The following is a 17189-nucleotide window of genomic DNA, read 5'->3' on the forward strand; positions in this document are numbered from 1 at the left end:
CATGAGGGGTCACGCACTCCACCGCTGCTCCCTTTGGCGATGCAGAGGAGGAGGCAGACAGTTTTGCTCCGCAGCAGATCAGGGGCTTCCATCCTCATGGGCGTGTCTAGGAAGTTGCTTTTCGGCTAGTCATCTGGGTGCCCATTCTGACCCAGTTCCAGTCAGGTCACACTGACATATAAAACCTTGCTGGTGGAGTAGGAGAACTTTTCCCTAGTAGGACCGATTGCTTAGTTTCCTAAGTCTTCGGCCAGCTTGTTGTTTTTAGGGTCTTTCATTGGATTTTCTTGACTGTTCTAGTTTGCATATTTTCCCAGGGATGTTACCTGACACCATTTTGGGGAGTGGCAGAGGCAGTACCCAACATATGCAACAAGGGTTCCAGTAAGGTAAGGGGATTAACAGTGGGGGTAACTTAAAGGCTTCATATTTAACAACGATTTAATTAACACAACTTATTACAATTTCAGATTAATATTAACAGCTATAATTGCATTAACTTATTAACTTGTTCATAACAGCCAGTGCTGCTGCGGCTGAAGCGCAAACGCCCCGGGCGGAGGAGCGACCCCGCCGCCGCTACCCCGGCCCCAAGCCTTTCCCCAGCCTGGACAAGGCGCCGCAGTTGGTGGCGGCCGCCCCTCAGCCCCCAGGCCCAGCCCTGGCGGGCGGGGAGCCCTGAGCAGCGCCTTTGCGGCAGCAGGGACCGAGCCCTGGCACCGGGCTCTGGCCCCGTGGTGCCGCAGGGCCGTGGGGGACACGGGTAGGGTGCTCGGCGCCATCGCCCCCAGCCCCGAGGCCCCTTTGGAGCCCGTCCCGGAGTGCGGGCAAAACCGAATCTATGCCCTTTTTTCTCGGATTAAAAGAAAAAGGGGATTACGCCACAGTCGAGGAAGTTGGGTTTGGGTCTTTGCAGCCGGGACGGTGCCGGAATTTGAAGCACCCTTGAGGTTCACAACGGTGACTTAAGCCAATACGTGTCCGCCGGAGCCTGGAGAGCTGCAACAGCGCGCGCTGATTAATAGGTATGGATAGGCAAGCGGCATATGATTTATTCGCCGCGTATTTAGAGCGGCGAGGGATAAAAGGGATAGATTTAAAAAAGGAGTTACCAGGGTTATTAGCCTATGGCCATGCTAAGGGTATCTTTTCTAACCCTCATACAGTTCATGAGCTAGCAGAGTGGAAGAAGTTTGGGGAAATACTGTGGGATACAGTGTTAGACGATGATAAGTCAGCAAAGAAATTAGGAAAGTTATGGCGGGTGGTGTATAACACGTTACTTCAGCAGGTCTCTGAGAGAAAGGCAGCAGAAAGGGCGACAGAAGCTCATAAGAGGAATATAGGGTATGGTCGTGAGGATGATCCCCTGGCACCTTCTGTAACTAAGGTACTTATGCCTAAGAGTCCCCAGCAAAGTGGTGTGGAGGATTTTCCTATAGGTACAGTGGAACCGTCTGCACCTTTCCTGTCAGAGGGGGAGGGCGAGTCTGATGGTGGGGGTAAGAGCGAACCAGCTTTGCCTCCACCACCAGCTTCAGGCGGGTCGGATGGTGGGGGTGGGAGCAAGCCAGCTTCGCCTTTGCTGCCAGCTTTGCCTCTGCCACTTCCCCTCAGTGAGCCAGCTCCGGTTATAGCTTCGGCAGGGGGGCCACCTCCCCCGTGCGAGCCGGCTCCAGCGGGGGGGCGGATTTCCCCGCGCGAACCGGCTTCGCTTGAGCCGGCTCCAGTTTCACTGTCAGGTCCAGCGGGGGGGTTGCTTCCCCCGCGCGAGCCAGCCTCTGCTTCACCGCACCCCCCGTGCGAAAACTTGGTGTCTGCACCGAAGCGCCAGCAGCATAGCACCCTTAAAGAGTCAGATCCCATCCCAGGGGCACACCGTGATCCATGGGGGGAGATGGCTAAACAGAGGAGGGAAGCTTGGACTGCTTTGGCAAAAGAAGTAATGCAAATGGGGGATGGTGAAGCGGTGGAAATAGCTTCTAGTCTTGCATGTCCAGTTACATACACACCACAGTATGATGCACAGGGGAACCTTACGCATAATATAGCAGAATATACTCCCTTAGATTGGAAGCTGTTAACTCAGCTACGTTCTACAGTTAGTCAGTTTGGAGTAAAATGTGAACCTGTTAGGCAAATGTTAGATTATCTTTTTAATACTCAGGTTTTATGTCCGAATGATTTAAGAGGAATAGTTCGGTTGATATTCACTCAGCATCAGCAGTTATTGTTTAACGCACATTGGCAAGCTTTGGTTAATGAGTCGGTTGCTGTACAACGAGCCCAGGGAGACCCATTACATGGAGTGACACTAGAGGAGCTGATTGGCTTAGGGGCATATTTGCGTACAGAGGCACAGATGATATCGGGAGCAGATAAACTTAGAGAATCTATGAGGTTAGTGCGTGCTGCAATAGACATGGTTAAAGAGCCAGGAGGGTTACCGGCTTATATGGGTATTAAGCAAGGAAGGGAAGAATCATTTGGAAATTTTATTGATAGAGCAGCTACTGCTATAGATCGTGCAGGTGTTGCAGACTACATGAAGGGGGCACTATTGAAGCAGTGTGCCTTGCAAAATAGCAATCCAGCAACCCAAAGAGTGTTAGCTACTTTAGGGGCAAATTGGACTATTGAGGAAGCATTAGAGCAAATGGCATTAATGCCAACAGCTTCACAGGCATTTATAGCAGAAGCCTTAAAGGAATTAGGATTAGGGTTGCAAAAGCAAGCAGAGTCCACTCAGAATCAGGTGTTAGCTGCTCTTGCTCCTCTCCGAAGCGGCTCACTGGCATTCACACAAGGAGGTTCAAAACCATTCATCAAGTGTTACCGATGCGGCAATGAGGGACAGACACAAGTTGCCGCCGTGACATTGGAGACACCAGCTGCTGCCGTAACATCGTTGCTACCTCCTGTCTGCAACCCGCAACAACAGGGAGCCTCGGTTTGGACTTATCAGCAGCAGTAGACGTCACACTAATGACGAACAAGCCTGAGAGGATACCCACTGGAGTAAAGGGTCCTCTTATATTAAATGGACAAACATGTGGAGCATTATTGCTGGGACGTTCCTCTATAACAATGTTGGGATTATTTGTTTTGCCTGGTGTTATTGATGCGGACTTTACAGGGGAAATACAAATCATGGTTTACACCCTTTATCCTCCGATTAAAATTACAAAAGGACAACGCATTGCACAATTGGTACCACTGTCACAAATGACATCAGGAATACAATCACTTACTGGGCAAACACGGAATGAAAAAGGTTTTGGCTCTACTGGTGTTACACTTTTGACTGTGGATTTACAAAATAGACCAAAGCAAAAGGTTGAAATTACCTATGGGCATCAAAGCATAACCCTTTATGGATTATTGGATACAGGAGCAGATACTAGCATCATTTCTCCAGAAGCGTGGCCACAACATTGGCCCCTATTCCCATCATCAAACATGCTGACAGGAGTGGGAGGATTTACATTGGCAAGCAGATCGCCGTCTTTGTCTGTGTGCATTGAGAATCAACAACTATCTGCTGTGTTTTCAATTGTTCAATTGCCTCCTACAGTTTCCTGCTTAATTGGAAGGGACATTTTAACACAATTGGGAGTGGTGTTAACTAATCAGCACCCTTTGGGGTAATTGCCATTGCTTGGACTTTCCCCATTCCACTCACCTGGAAAACGGATACACCGGTGATGGTTAAGCAATGGCCATTAAAAGGGGAAAGTCTTATGCATGCCCATGAATTGGTAAAGGAACAATACACACAGGGATAGCTTACAAACTCTGGAATTGTTAGCATTAGTATGGGCGGTGTCCAACTTACAGGAGCCTTTAAATGTGGTCACAGACTCTATGTATGTTGCAGGTGTAGTCAAACGAATAGAGGAAGCAGCAATTAAGGAAGTGAATAATAAACGATTGTATGAGTTACTGATACAGTTAAGGAAGGCTTTATGAGAAAGAAATGCAGCATATTCTGTGATTCATATTAGGAGTCATAAGTGGTCTGAAGGTTTAGGAGAAGGGAATGAACGTGCATATAAATAGGTTACCCTACCCATTGATAATTCTTGTCCTATTGACAAGCACACATTGGCCAGAGAAGCACATAGTAGATATCATCAAAATGCAAGACGTTTAGCAAAACACTTTGAGCTGAGTTTGTCAGAAGCCAAGGCCATTGTCAGAGCATGTGCAACATGTAGTTATCATAATGGTGGAATAGGTCTAGGCATCGGGGTTAATCCTCGAGGTTTAGAAATAAATGAGAAATGGCAAATGGATGTTACACACATAGCTAGATTTGGTAAAGTCAAGCATGTGCACGTCACCATAGATACATATAGTCATTACATATGGGCTACGGCTCAGGCAGGACAGAAAGCTATACATGTTATCCCACACCTGTTAAGTTGTTTCGCTGTTATGGGAGTTCCAAAGAGTATCAAAACCGATAATGGTCCAGCTTATGTAAGTGCTAGGGTTGGGAAATTTTTGAAACAGTGGTCTGTTAAGCACGTGACAGGTATTCCACACTCTCCTACTGGACAAGCAATAGTGGAAAGAGCAAACGGTACCCTTAAGCAGTATATTGAAAAACATCGAGATTTGGCAGATCCACAAGCATGTTTGGCTAAGGTTTTGTATGTGATTAACCATTTATGCATTTTTGGGGAAGATGATACCCCTCCTGCAATGAAACATCATCCAAGGTCAGGTCAGGAAAAATACTAAGGAAACAGAGGTCTGGGTTAAGTATAAGAACCCAAGTACAGGATTATGGGAAAAACCTGCAAAAGTATATTGGGGTCAGGGGTATCTTTGTGTTTCCTCACCTACAGGGCCTTTGTGGGTGCCTGCTAAGTGGACTAAACCTGTTTTTGATGCAGCCTCTGGTGGATCGCCTTACGGAGGAGGACAGGGAGCGACTGGGGAAGAAACTGCTTCTAGTCCTACAACCACTACTGTTACAATTGAAGGGGTACTCGGAAGCGGTGGACAGAGCACTGACACGTCACTATCGGACAGCCCGGGAGTTGATTGGTTTCATTGACTCATTATCAACTTTTCGCTTAACAAATCCAGTGAAACTACATTGCCTTGACTGTCACAATCCACATTGTGCTGCCTGGATAGCTCTACGTTGTGGGGGTTGTGAAAGAACTTTTTGGATAGAACAATCATTATTACGGGATTTGTGGTGTCATACTTGTGAACACGAGCACACGTGGGGAAAAAGCTGGCAAGATGAATTAAGGAGACAAACAGGGCAAAACGCATATATAGCTTTAAATCTTTATGAGTCTCCTGAACAGAAAATTCTTGCTTATTATCGATGGGAGGTACAATGTATTGTGAATAGAATTAAGGTTCATAGTAAATCACGTATAGTTTCTATAAGGTGTAGGAAATTAGTGCCTTTAACACAGCATTCAATTGTAGGACCCTTCAAAGGGGATCCTGATAGAGCATTAGATTGCTGCATTGACAAGTTGCAAAAATTGAGTTTCCAAGTGGCAGGACCAGTAAAATCAGGAGCAGTAAGATTGAAGACAGATAAGAAAAAGAAGGCAAAAAGGGAACGGTCTCATTTGAATAAGGATATCAGTGATTGCTAAATAATTTTCTATGATTAGAACACTTTTACATTTGTGGGACCCTCAGGAGGATATAGTTGTTGAGGAGGATAACGAACAAGAACTACGATTACGAAATAAGATACGCCTTGTATTAAAGAAAGAGCTTGAACTATTAGCCTCATATAGTAAAAAAGCTGAAGAGGCTTTGCGATCACCACCATTGAATTGGTTGCATTGGGTTGAAGAAACAGAATTTTATACTGGTCCTTACTTACATTCGCTTCCTTGTTATGTTTGCAAAAAGGATAAAGATAAATGCTATGCATGGGTAGCTTTGCATTGTGCAGATTGTAATCAGGTTTATTGGTATTCACAGAGGTCAGTAGATTATTTATGGTGTGCACCTTGTTCTGGAAAGTGGATTCGAAATTTTATCTGGGTTAGAGCTCTTGAACAAAGTACTGGCCTGCCAGGATGGACAGGATTACAGCTTTTTGAGAGTGCAGAACAAGTGGTTATAGCATATCTTAGGTGGAAGTTGCAGGAAAACCTTAGAATATTTGAAATTAATAAAGCCTCACGCATCATAGCAGCTCGCTGTAAAGCTGATTTGCCTACAAACTAATCTCATGCTATACTTGTGAGCAAGGATGCTGATTTAGAATTAGATCAGTATATTCAAAAATTGACTCAGCCTTACAATAGACAATCTAGCAAACCAGGGAAAAGACAGCGAAGAAAGGAAAAACAAAGCAAGCAGAAGGAAGCAAGGGAGAAGCAAAGCAAGCAGAAAGAAAAATGAGGTTTGTTCTTGTTTTACTGCTCCATGCTGTAGCAAGTGAAGCAGTAGGAATAACACACTTTAGTCAACCAAGGGAAAATTTATGGGTGACACTTGCTAATCAAACTAACCAATCATCACTTTGTCTTAGTCTTGGAGGAGTCACTAACCCATTTCAAACATGCCTGGTGGGACTTCCAGTGTGGTCTCCTGGAGAATTTTGTAGTTTGATAAACAATCAAACCTTATGTATGTCTAACATGTCAAACATCACATTGCCGGTGCAACAAGGGTATACTGCAGGTCAGAGTGATGGCTATCGTCAATGCTTACTAATCCAATCACTTAACACCTCTTTGCATTCTCCTCCTGAAGAACTGGATCTTTTTTTGGAAGTACAAATGCCAGTATATCTAACACTACAGCTAGCAGATGGTTTAGCTTCAAACTTTCGGGTGCTCAGAATTTAAACCAACCTAAAGAAACATGGGCTACCCTAGATTCATCCCTGAATGTGAGTTAATTCTCTCCACAGCATTACAGTCAATGTAACGGCACAAATATCACAGCACCAATGAAATTACCCACAGGAATATTCTTGATTTGTGGAGACAGGGCGTGGAATGGTATACCAGCTAAACCACAGGGTGGACCCTGTTTTTTGGGAAAATTGTCACTGTTTCACCCTAATGTGTCCTTGCTAATGCAGCTGAGTCAAAATTCAAACAGGAGAAAACGTAGCATACATGACTTAGACTGCAGCAAGATAGGAGATCCATGGTTTTGGGGCACATTCAAACAGGTGGTGGTTTCAACTATCTTGCCAGGAGGATCTGCCAATAAAGCCATGAATTTAGCAAAACAATTAGGATGCTGGGCAAGGGATGAGCTGAACAAGACATCACAAATTCTAGACATGTTAACTGCAGATGTGCAAAGTGTTAACCATGCTGTTTTGCAAAATACAGCTGCTGTAGATTTTTTGCTCTTGGCACAAGGGCATGGATGTGAAGAGTTCGAGGGAATGTGTTGCATGAATCTGTCTGATCATTCAGTGTCCATTCACACTAAGATAAAAGAACTGCAACAGGGACTTCACAAACTTAAGAAAGAAGACGGTTTAGGAATTGACAAATGGCTTAAAGGCTTAGGACTTGGACCGTGGCTGAGGAACCTTGTAATCTATGCTATAGGACTGCTGGGTGTAATTTTACTGTTTTTGCTTATTTTGCCTTGTATCTTTAACTGTATTCAAAACATGGTCAGCCGTACAATAGCAAAAACATGGCAAACTAATCTCCTTGCTCAAGAAGAAAACGGGGGAAATGTGGAGAGATTTATTCATAATTGGTTAGCTGAGAAAGGCCATACTGATATAATGCCACTGGTTAAGCTGAAGGAAGAAAGTCAGCAGTCAGCAAGCTGAAAGGAAAGGTCAGCAGTGACCTTGCTGCAACATGAGGATAGGGAGTAGAGATTAGTCCTGAATATATCCTGAGAATATGTAGAAAGTATCAAAAGTAGAACCATAGGAATGTAGAAGTAGGCGTAGGTGCTGATATGTAACTGACCAATCCTGAGCTCAACTTTTGCAATATGTATGAAGCTCATTATTAACTGTATTTAACCCGCCGTACTGATCAATAAAATTGAGCCTGTGATGATCAAATTGATGTCCTGGTTCCCTTCCGTCGACACCGGAGCTCGCCCTCGCCTCCTTCAAGGCCCTCCTGGGCTCGGGCTGGTGCTCAGTGCTGGGTGTGGCTCGTGTGCTCGCCCCGAGAGGGGCTTGTTTGCAGCCTGGGGTGCTGAGGAGCACGCGGGAAATGTCACTGCAAGGTAGGTGTTGATCAGCCCAGTGCTTCCTTTGTGCTGCGCCTTACACCGCTGTTTGGTTTTGTTCTGCCTTTAGAGCCTGCCTGTGAAGAGAAGACCCAACATCCTCGGCCTAAGCAAGGGATGGAACAGCACAGACTGCTGAAAAGATTCCAGCTGGTCTCAGGGCCCAGAGAAAGCCAAAACTGTTTACCTTGGTATTTGGTGGTCCATGTCTGTATAAAAGAATGCTCTAAAATGTCAGCTTCCAAGAAAATGTCCTAGGTTGACCTTTCCTGTGCTGGTGAGAGTCCTTAAAACCCAGCCTTCTCCTGACCTCTCTGCTGTTGCAGTTCCACAGACAGAGGCTGTCTCTTACCCTGCTCCAGTGGGCAGGCTGGTGTTCATCAATCTCCAGGACAGCAGTGCCCCATCCCACATCACTGTGACCTGGGAAGGCAAAATCCATCACTCCATATGTTCCCCCTTGTTCGTTCTTGCCAGACATTTGACACTGGCACTGGAGTTTGCTGCTGGTTGCTGCAGGAAAAGAGAAAACCCTGTGACATTTTGGGGCAGATGGAACCAAGGAAACCCCTGTGACACTGTGGGGCCTGATGGAACCACGGGTCCTTTGTGACACAGAGGGGCCACATGGAGCCAAATATCCATTGTGACAGTTTGGGATCTCATGGAACCCATTGTTCATTGCAACAATGCGGATCCAAGGAGACCATGGTGTTGCTTGTTGTTTATGCAAAGCTTTTGCATTAATCATGGAATCATGGAGCCCATTGTGACACAGCAGGGCCCTGTGGAACCAAAGGGCCATGGTGACACTTGGAACTAAGGATACCACTGTTGAGTACCGAACCTCGCGGAATCAAAAGTCCATTGCCACAAAGCAAGGCCTCATGGAACCATGGAGTGCAAAGGTCTAGAACATTTCCTGCACAGTTCTGCCTTGGGTGAGGGAAATGTTATTGTTGACAGCCTGGTCTTGGCACACCCCTGAGCAGTGTGTCTGTTTTCATTGGGGAAACTCAGGAGTTTTAGATTGCTTCAAAAAATACACAAAGGGAAAACCCCTCTTAGGCTGAGTGCAGCCAGCTTTCCAAGCGCAGCAGGTCCCAGGGGAGTGAGGACAGACAGGATGGGGCTGGGCAATGTGGAACAAGGTTGTCCACACGGGGTCAGAGCTCAAGGCACAGCTTCTGTGATCAGGCTGGAGCTCCTGAGGAGAGACCCTGGGTCAATATCAATCACAGAATGCTGCAATTGTCTCTGCTCCACAGAGAGCAGTACCAAAATACATCCTTTAAAATAGGAGTGCATTTTTTTAGAAGCTCTTTGAAATATTTCTCCAAAACTGGAGTAGGAAACCTAGTAACCGAGGATAGCCAAGGACACTGTGGCAGCTTCAGGCCCAAAAAGTGCAAACAGCAAATTGAGGAGAGCAGACTTGGGAGGATGGGACTTCACAACCTGAAGCTGTAATTAGACAATTAACCCAAATATGTAAATGGACCTAAACCTATAAAAATGTGAAAATGTGTGACCCATTGTCCATCTTGGGTGTACCCTCAGCCGGGGTCTTGTACTGCCCCGGATGTATCTTTGAAGGCCTTTTAATAAATCCCTACTTTATTCCTGTAACACTACCCAGCCTCTGTTCTAGGCAGTCTCTCAAGGCATCAAGACCTGGCTGGCTGGGACACCTGGGGGCCACCTGACAGGTCCAGCTGACCCTGGCATGTCGAGGGCTGCTGCTCATCGGCCCCTGGAGCACTGGGGCTCTGGGCTCTCCTTCCTGTGGACAGAACTGTCCTTCTCCAGGTGTCCATGGCCAAAATCAGGATTCGTCCTCCAGATTTCCATATACGCAAAGATTGTTCCCAGATGAAATCTGCCAGGACAGACAGATCTGGCTGGCTTGGCCACCCAGGGGCCACCTGTTATCTGCCTTTGGAACACTGGAACCATGTGCTTTTCTTTCTTATGGCAAAAAAGCACCTTTCACATCCAGGCACCCATGGGCAAAGTTGGGAATCCACCTCCAGAATTCCCTATATCCAGGGATTTCTCCCAGACAAAAGCTGCCAGGAGAGACAGCTCTGGCTGGCCTTGGTTTCCAAAGAGCTGTCTCTCATCTGCCTTTGAAACACTGAGGCTCTGTGCTTTCCTTCCTAATGAAAAGAACTCTTCTTCCTGTCCTGGTGCCCACAGCCAAAACTGAGATTCCACCTCCAAAATTCCCTACATCCAAGGATTTCCCCAGATGAAAGGTGTCAGGAAAGACAGATTGGGCTCTCTTGCCCATGGGTAGTCACCTCTTGTGTTCTTCCAAGAAAGCTGGACTTCACACTTTTCTTTCCTATGGGAAAACCCATCCATTTTGATCAAGTACCCTTGGCCAAAGTGGGGAATCCTCCTCCAGAATTCCCTATATCCAAGGATTCCTCCATGATGAAAGCTGCCAGGACAAACAGGTCTGGCTAGCTTGGCCTCTCAGGAGCCTTCTCTCTCTGCTTCAGCCCCTGAAACACTTGGCCTCTGTGCTTTCCTTCCTGTGGAAAAAAACATCCTAGATATCATAGATATATGCAGAAATGGCCAAAATTGGGATTCCACCTGCAAAATTCCCTATATCCAAGGGCTGCTTTCAGACAGAAGCTGCCAGGACAGAGAGGTTTGGCTGGCCTTGGCCTCTGATGGCCGCCTTTCTTCTGGTCCTGAAACACCAGTGTTCTGTGCTTTCCTTCCTATGGATAAGAACCGTCCTTCTTCCCCATGCATCCATGTCCAAAACTGGTATTCTCCCTCTAAAATTTCCTATATCCAGAGATTGCTCCCAGACAAAATCTGCCAGCACTGTCTAATCTGGCTGCTCTTGGCCTCTGATGGCTGCCGCTCATCTGTCCCTGGAACACTGGGGGTTGTTTCCTTCCTATGGACACCACTGGGACACTGTGAGGACCTGGTGGAAGCATGGAGACCACTGTGACACTTTGGGGCTTCATGGAACCAAGAGACCACCACGGCTCTGTGGGGCCTCGTGGATCCATGGACACCATTAGGACCCTTCAGGGCCTTGTGTAACCAAGGGGCCACTGTGACACCTCAGGGACTCATAGAATCAAGGGACCACTGGGACATTGTGGGGCCCATGGAATGAGAGGAATATGGAACACATTTGGCTGATTTGGTCTTCCAAGGGGGACCTGACAGGTCTGGCAGATCTTGGAATGTCAAGGGCTGCCTCTTATCTCCCCATGAAACACTAGGGTTCCATGCTTTCCTTTCTATGGGAAGAACTGTCTCTCTTTTCAGACACCCATGGACAACATTGGTACTCCACCCTAAAAAATGCCCTGTATGCAAGGGAAAGGTACCCAGAAAAAAAACTACCAGCTCTGGCTGGCCTTGGCCTCTGGTGATCACATCTCATGTACCTCGAAGCAACAGGGCTCTATGCTTTCCTTCCTATGAAAAAGAACCATCCTTCTTGTCCAGGGGCCATGGCAGAAATTTGAATTTGGCTGAAAAAAAATCCATCTATCCCAGGATTACTCCCAGAAAAAAGCTGCCAGTACAGACAGCTCTGCCCCGCCTTGGCCTCTGCTGATATTCTTAGACTATGAACAGAATGTTTTCATCTGAAAACACCTTGTAGAGAGCCCAGAGATCTCCCAGGCTGGGGTTTGCAGGCATCAAGAGCATAACCAATATGTGGAGGCTGAGGGCACAGGGCACAGTTGTGAAGAGATTGAGGACAGAACAGTAGAGACCTGGAAGGGCTGGAAAGGTGGATTCAGAAATGGAGGAGTTTTTATCCACAGTGGGAAAGAGCCAGACAGAGAAATTATACCACAAATGCAGAAGGGGCCCAGACTGAACATGAGGAGACAGAAATTTCCCTCCCCGGGCAGGGCTGTGGTGCAACACATCTCCCAGAAGGAGTCTGGGTCAGCCCAAGGCTTTGTGTGAGAAGTCAGAGGCAGGCAGGAGGCAGAGCTGTCAGCAAAGGAAGGGCCCAGCCAGGTGGGCCAGCCGGGGGATGCCGACAGCCTGCAGGGACAGAGGCGCAGGGCAGGGACACCGTGGGACAGCCTGGGCTGCACAGGGCACAGGGATGGGCAGCAGCTGCAAGACAGCCCTGCCAGAGCCAACTTGGGCAGCACTTTGGCCATGGCTGCTGGGCCTGGACCTGAGGCAGGAGCAGGAGACAAGTGACCCTTGCAGGGCTGGGGCCTCATTGCCTCCTTGTCCCTGCTCAGCAGCCTGGCAGGGGCCGCCCCATGCTCCTGCCCTTGGCATTGCACATCCCCACATGCCAGTGCCCATCCCGGGAAGAGCCCTGAGCAAGGAGGGAGGGACAGGATCTGCCTGGCCCTTGGCATTCCTGAAACACATCCAGCTTTGCTCAGCACCAGAGACACCTTTGCCTTGTTTGTGCCCAGCTGCCATCACTGCCTCCAGTGTTCTGCTCTAACTGGGACCTGGGGACACTTTCTGAGTTGTGTCCTTCAGTGGGACCCATTAAAACTTGAAGAAACTTTGGAGTCTAAATTTAATTTTGCATTCTTGAGAAGTTTTCTGAAGATGCTCTCAGGGACTGAGTCTGATGTAAACAACACCAAATCCCCAAGAGGCTCATTATAGTCCTTGTGCTGGGTCTGTGCTGCTGAGGTTTAAGGGAACAGCTCTTCCCAGGACCAGCTCCTCTCCCAGCCCAGCAGGGCTGAGGGCTCTTTCCTGCAGGCACTGAGGGGACAGGAGCCAGGCAGAGACAGGCTGAAAGCAATCAGGATTGGGAAGACACTGAGCTGAGACTACACTTGGGGAAAGATCTTCACAGCCCTGTGCATGGTGAGTGTGTGGGTGCAGGGCAATGTCCCCTGTGCTCCTGGAGGGATCTCCTGAAGCTGACCCAGGACAGGACTGATGTGACTGTAAGTATGGCTCTGCTGCTCTTTCTGCTTTGGGGGAGTATGTACTGCAGAGCGGGGCTGCCATGGGCACGGTCAGAGGGACAGGGCAGGATGGCTCCTGCTGCCAGGGACGTCTGCAGGGGGTGAAGCTGAGGCTGCAGCCAGGGCTGCTCAGAGCTCCAGCCCGTGACCCAGCTCATTTCTGAGGAGAATTTTCATGAGATCATTCAGGACAGGAGTTTCCTGCTTGGGTCTCTGCTTTCCTGAATGTGTGCTCCAACTTTTCCCTGGCTCAGCTAGGGGAAATAGAAACTCAGCTGTGCCGGGTAGAGCAGGGGTTGAGACACTTAAACCATCACCCTGAGGATTTCTGGGCACCTCAGCAAGTGCCTGCACCTGCCCAGCCTCCAGATCCATGCAGCATCACCCTTCCATGGTGCCCAGGCTGGGGAGGCTGTTCTTTAATCCCTGCAGGGCCAAGCAGCTGCAGGGCAGAGCTGGCCCAGGGGCTGGGCTGGGCTCTGGCAGCTCTGGCAGGGAAGGAGCCCGGGATCACAGGAGCAGCTGGGGCTGGGATAGCTCCAGCAGCAGAGCTGTGGGCAGGGAGGGAGGGAGGCAGTGCTGAGGGAAGTCCTGCTGCAGGGCAGATGTGGCACCTGCTGGGCCTGCCCTGCAGGACAGACACTGCCCTGAGCAGCACAGCTCTTGTGTCCCCTCGCAGCCAGCACAGCCCTCAGCCCAGAGGCTTGGGGCCCTCAGTCCCTCCTGGGCCGGTAGAGCAGCCCCAGAGATGAAGGGCATCTCTGCGGCCATGTGCCCATTCCCTGCTGACCAGGGCCTGAGGGCCACTGTCCTGCCCTGCTGCTGCCTGGCAGGGGCTGGGCAGGTCTGGGTAGGGAAAGGCTTTTCCTCAGGCCCGGCTCTTTCTCTCTCCTTGCCTTTCGCAGGTGCTGCTGGCATTGTTGAGGGGCTCTCTGCAATGGCAGTTACAGCTTCAGGGCCAGGCCCAGCCCTTGGGCTCCTGCTGTGCAGGCTGAGCACAGCAATGGAGTGTCCCAGCTCCCTGTGCCCGGGCAGCTCTGGGCAGGGCAGCCTGGGAGGCTGGCAATGAGCCCACTCTCCTGACTCTGGGAAAGGCAGGAGCCACTCTGTGTGTCAAGGATCCCTCTGCTCTCAGCTGTGTCTCCTGGCTGTCCAGGGTAACACAAGAGTGGATTTCAGACAGGTGCAAGTGCAGGGCAGCTGGAACAGGGGAGAGGGACAGAGCAGCTCTCCTCAGTCTGCACTAAGCCTCAGACAATCCTCCTGCCTCCCTGGAGAATCTGTTCTCCCCAGGTGCAGCAGAATTCCTCGTTCTGCCTTCTGTTATCCCCATCCCTTCACCCAGGCAGCTCCTCTGATTTAGCTGAACATTCTTTATCCAAGTCCCAACACCGGGACTAGCCCCTGCCCTCACTGTTCCCCTGCACTGGCTGGGGTTCAGGGCTGACTCCCAACTGTCCTGCAGGCCAAGGTCCATCTCCTCACACAACATTGGCCAGCAGCAATCAGGGCTCCAGCAACAGAGCTGAAGGAAGGTCTCTGAGACATGGACAGGGGGAGGTGTTTAGTGGCACGAATGGGTCTATGAGAAACGGCTTTGCTTTTTCTGTGAGAAATCTCCCCTCAATTATCACTGCAATTCCTTCTTCAAAAGGTTCCAATGTCCAGAGACAGCAAATGTCCAACAGCAGCTCCATCAGGCACTTCCTCCTGCTGGCATTGGCAGACACGCGGCAACAGCAACTCCTGCACTTCTGCCTCTTGCTGGGCATCTCCCTGGCTGCCCTCCTGGGCAATGGCCTCATCATCAGCGCCGTAGCCTGCGGCCACCACCTGCACACACCCATGTTCTTCTTCCTGCTCAACCTGGCCCTCAGCGACCTGGGCTCCATCTGCACCACTGTCCCCAAAGCCATGCACAATTCCCTCTGGCACACCAGGGTCATTTCCTACATGGGATGTGCTGCACAGGTGTTTTTCTTTATCTTCTTCCTTGCAACAGAATTTTCCCTTCTGACCGTCATGTGCTAGGACCGCTACGTGTCCATCTGCAAACCCCTGCACTACAGGACCCTCCTGGGCAGCAGAACTTGTGCCCACATGGCAGCAGCTGCCTGGGCCTGTGGCTTTCTCTATGCTCTCATGCAAACAGCCAATACATTTTCCCTGCCCCTGTGCCATGGCAATGCGCTGGACCAGTTCTTCTGTGAAATCCCATACATCCTCAAGCTCTCTTGCTCCAAATACTACCTCAGGGAACTTGGGCTCATTGTGGTTGGTGCATCCTTAGGTTTTGGTTGTTTTGTGTTCATTGTTTTTTCCTATGTGCAGATCTTCAGGGTTGTGCTGAGGATCCCCTCTGAGCAGGGACAGCACAAAGCCTTTTCCACCTGCCTCCCTCACCTGGTGGTGGTCTCCCTGTTTCTCAGCACCTCATTTTTTGCCTACCTGAAACCCCCTTCCATCTCCTCCCCATCCTTGGATCTCGCCCTATCAGTTCTGTACTCAGTGGTGCCTCCAGCCCTGAACCCCCTCATCTACAGCCTGAGGAACAAGGAGCTCAAGGCTGCAATGGGGAGACTGATGACTGGATGGTTTCAAGAACATTTAACTGGTTGCAAATTTCTTGAAGTCACGTGTAGTAAAAGTCATCCTTGATAGTTCTTGTTGGTTTGGTGGTTGCTATGTTCTCTTCTTTCCTTTGTTTCATTTTTTTAATAATGTCCATAAAGAAATGCCATTGGTTGTGCCTCATTTCATTTATTTTCCCTCCATATTTGCTGTGGCTCACAAACTGTACCAATGCAGAGCTAAAGTCTTGGTGACATTAAAGGAGCTAAAGGATCTGCCAACAGAATTTTCACCAGAGATGCCCCTTTTGTTGCGTTCTCTGGAGCTGCAGCAGCAATGTCTGTGTGCAGAGCTGGAAAAAGATCAGGGCTGGCCCAGCAGTTGTGCCCAGCAGCAGAACTTGGTGTTGCCAGGGCTGCTGCCGTGGCCCTGCCCTGCAGCCCTGGTGGCGCTGGTGTTACTGCAGGGCCTGAGTGCTCTCGGGGCCGGGCACAGCCCTGGGGGTGGCAGTGCCGGGGCTGCAGCAGGGACAGGTCATGGGCACTGCTGGGGCAGCATTGACACCTCAGCCCAGGGCCTGGGGGCTCCAGGCTCCTTGCTCAGGCTCTCTCAAGAACACACCCAGGCCAATGCTCAGCACAGAAAAGCCCCGTGAGCAGCCCCAGGCTGGCCGAGGGCAGGCTGGGGGCAAACAGCATGGCTGGGGCTCTGCAAGGGCCCTGGGGAAAAAGGGAAGGAGCAGCAGAGCAGCAGGGACTGATCCATCCCCAGTGTGCTGCACAGCCCAGGGCAGCATCCCAGAGCGTCCTGATGGAGCTGCCAACAACATCCCCCCTCTGCAGCCCTGGCCTCTCCCCCAGCTCACACAGGTGACCAATCCTTGCAGGCACAGACACGGCAGCACTGGCTCAGCAGCCCCTGTTTGCATTGCACAGAGCAGGGGGAGCACCCCCATGCTGTTGGTGTGGGGACATGAACCTCAGGGAGCACAAATGCCATCAGCCCCTGGGGACAGCAAGGGCTGGGGGACACCAGGGAAACAACTCAGGTTTGTCACGGCCAATGCAGTCAGCCAGAAAGTTTGTTCCCATCAGCTGGGAGTTTTCTTTCCCACTGCAGACGCTGTTGCAACTGCTCCATGGGTGGTTTCACAGTGTGCCAGAAGCAGCAAGGTTGGAAAAGACCTTGGAGATCATCAAATCCAACCTGTGTCCTGACACCAACTTGTCTCCCTGAGCCTCTTCTTCTCCAGGATAAACAACCCCAGCTCCCTCAGCCGCTCCTCACAGGACTTGTTTTCCAGAACCCTTGGCAGCCTTGCTGCCTTTCTCTGGACACGCTCCAGCCCCTCCATGGCCTTCCTAAATTGGGGGCCCAGAACTGGACACAGCACTCGAGGTGTGGCCTCATCAGGGCTGAGCACAGGGGAAGAATCACTGCCCTGCTCCTGCTGGTCAC

At 49.8% G+C, this 17189-nt stretch overlaps 1 pseudogene; it reads left to right on the forward strand.

Annotated features, from left to right (window-relative positions):
• Window positions 1-14993: 14993 nt before the first annotated feature.
• Window positions 14994-15818, forward strand: LOC134420886 (olfactory receptor 14A16-like; annotated as a pseudogene).
• The last annotated feature ends 1371 nt before the right edge of the window (window positions 15819-17189 follow it).

Source organism: Melospiza melodia, chromosome 7 (assembly GCF_035770615.1).
Source record: "Melospiza melodia melodia isolate bMelMel2 chromosome 7, bMelMel2.pri, whole genome shotgun sequence".
In the NCBI taxonomy this organism is placed as follows: Eukaryota; Metazoa; Chordata; class Aves; order Passeriformes; family Passerellidae; genus Melospiza; species Melospiza melodia.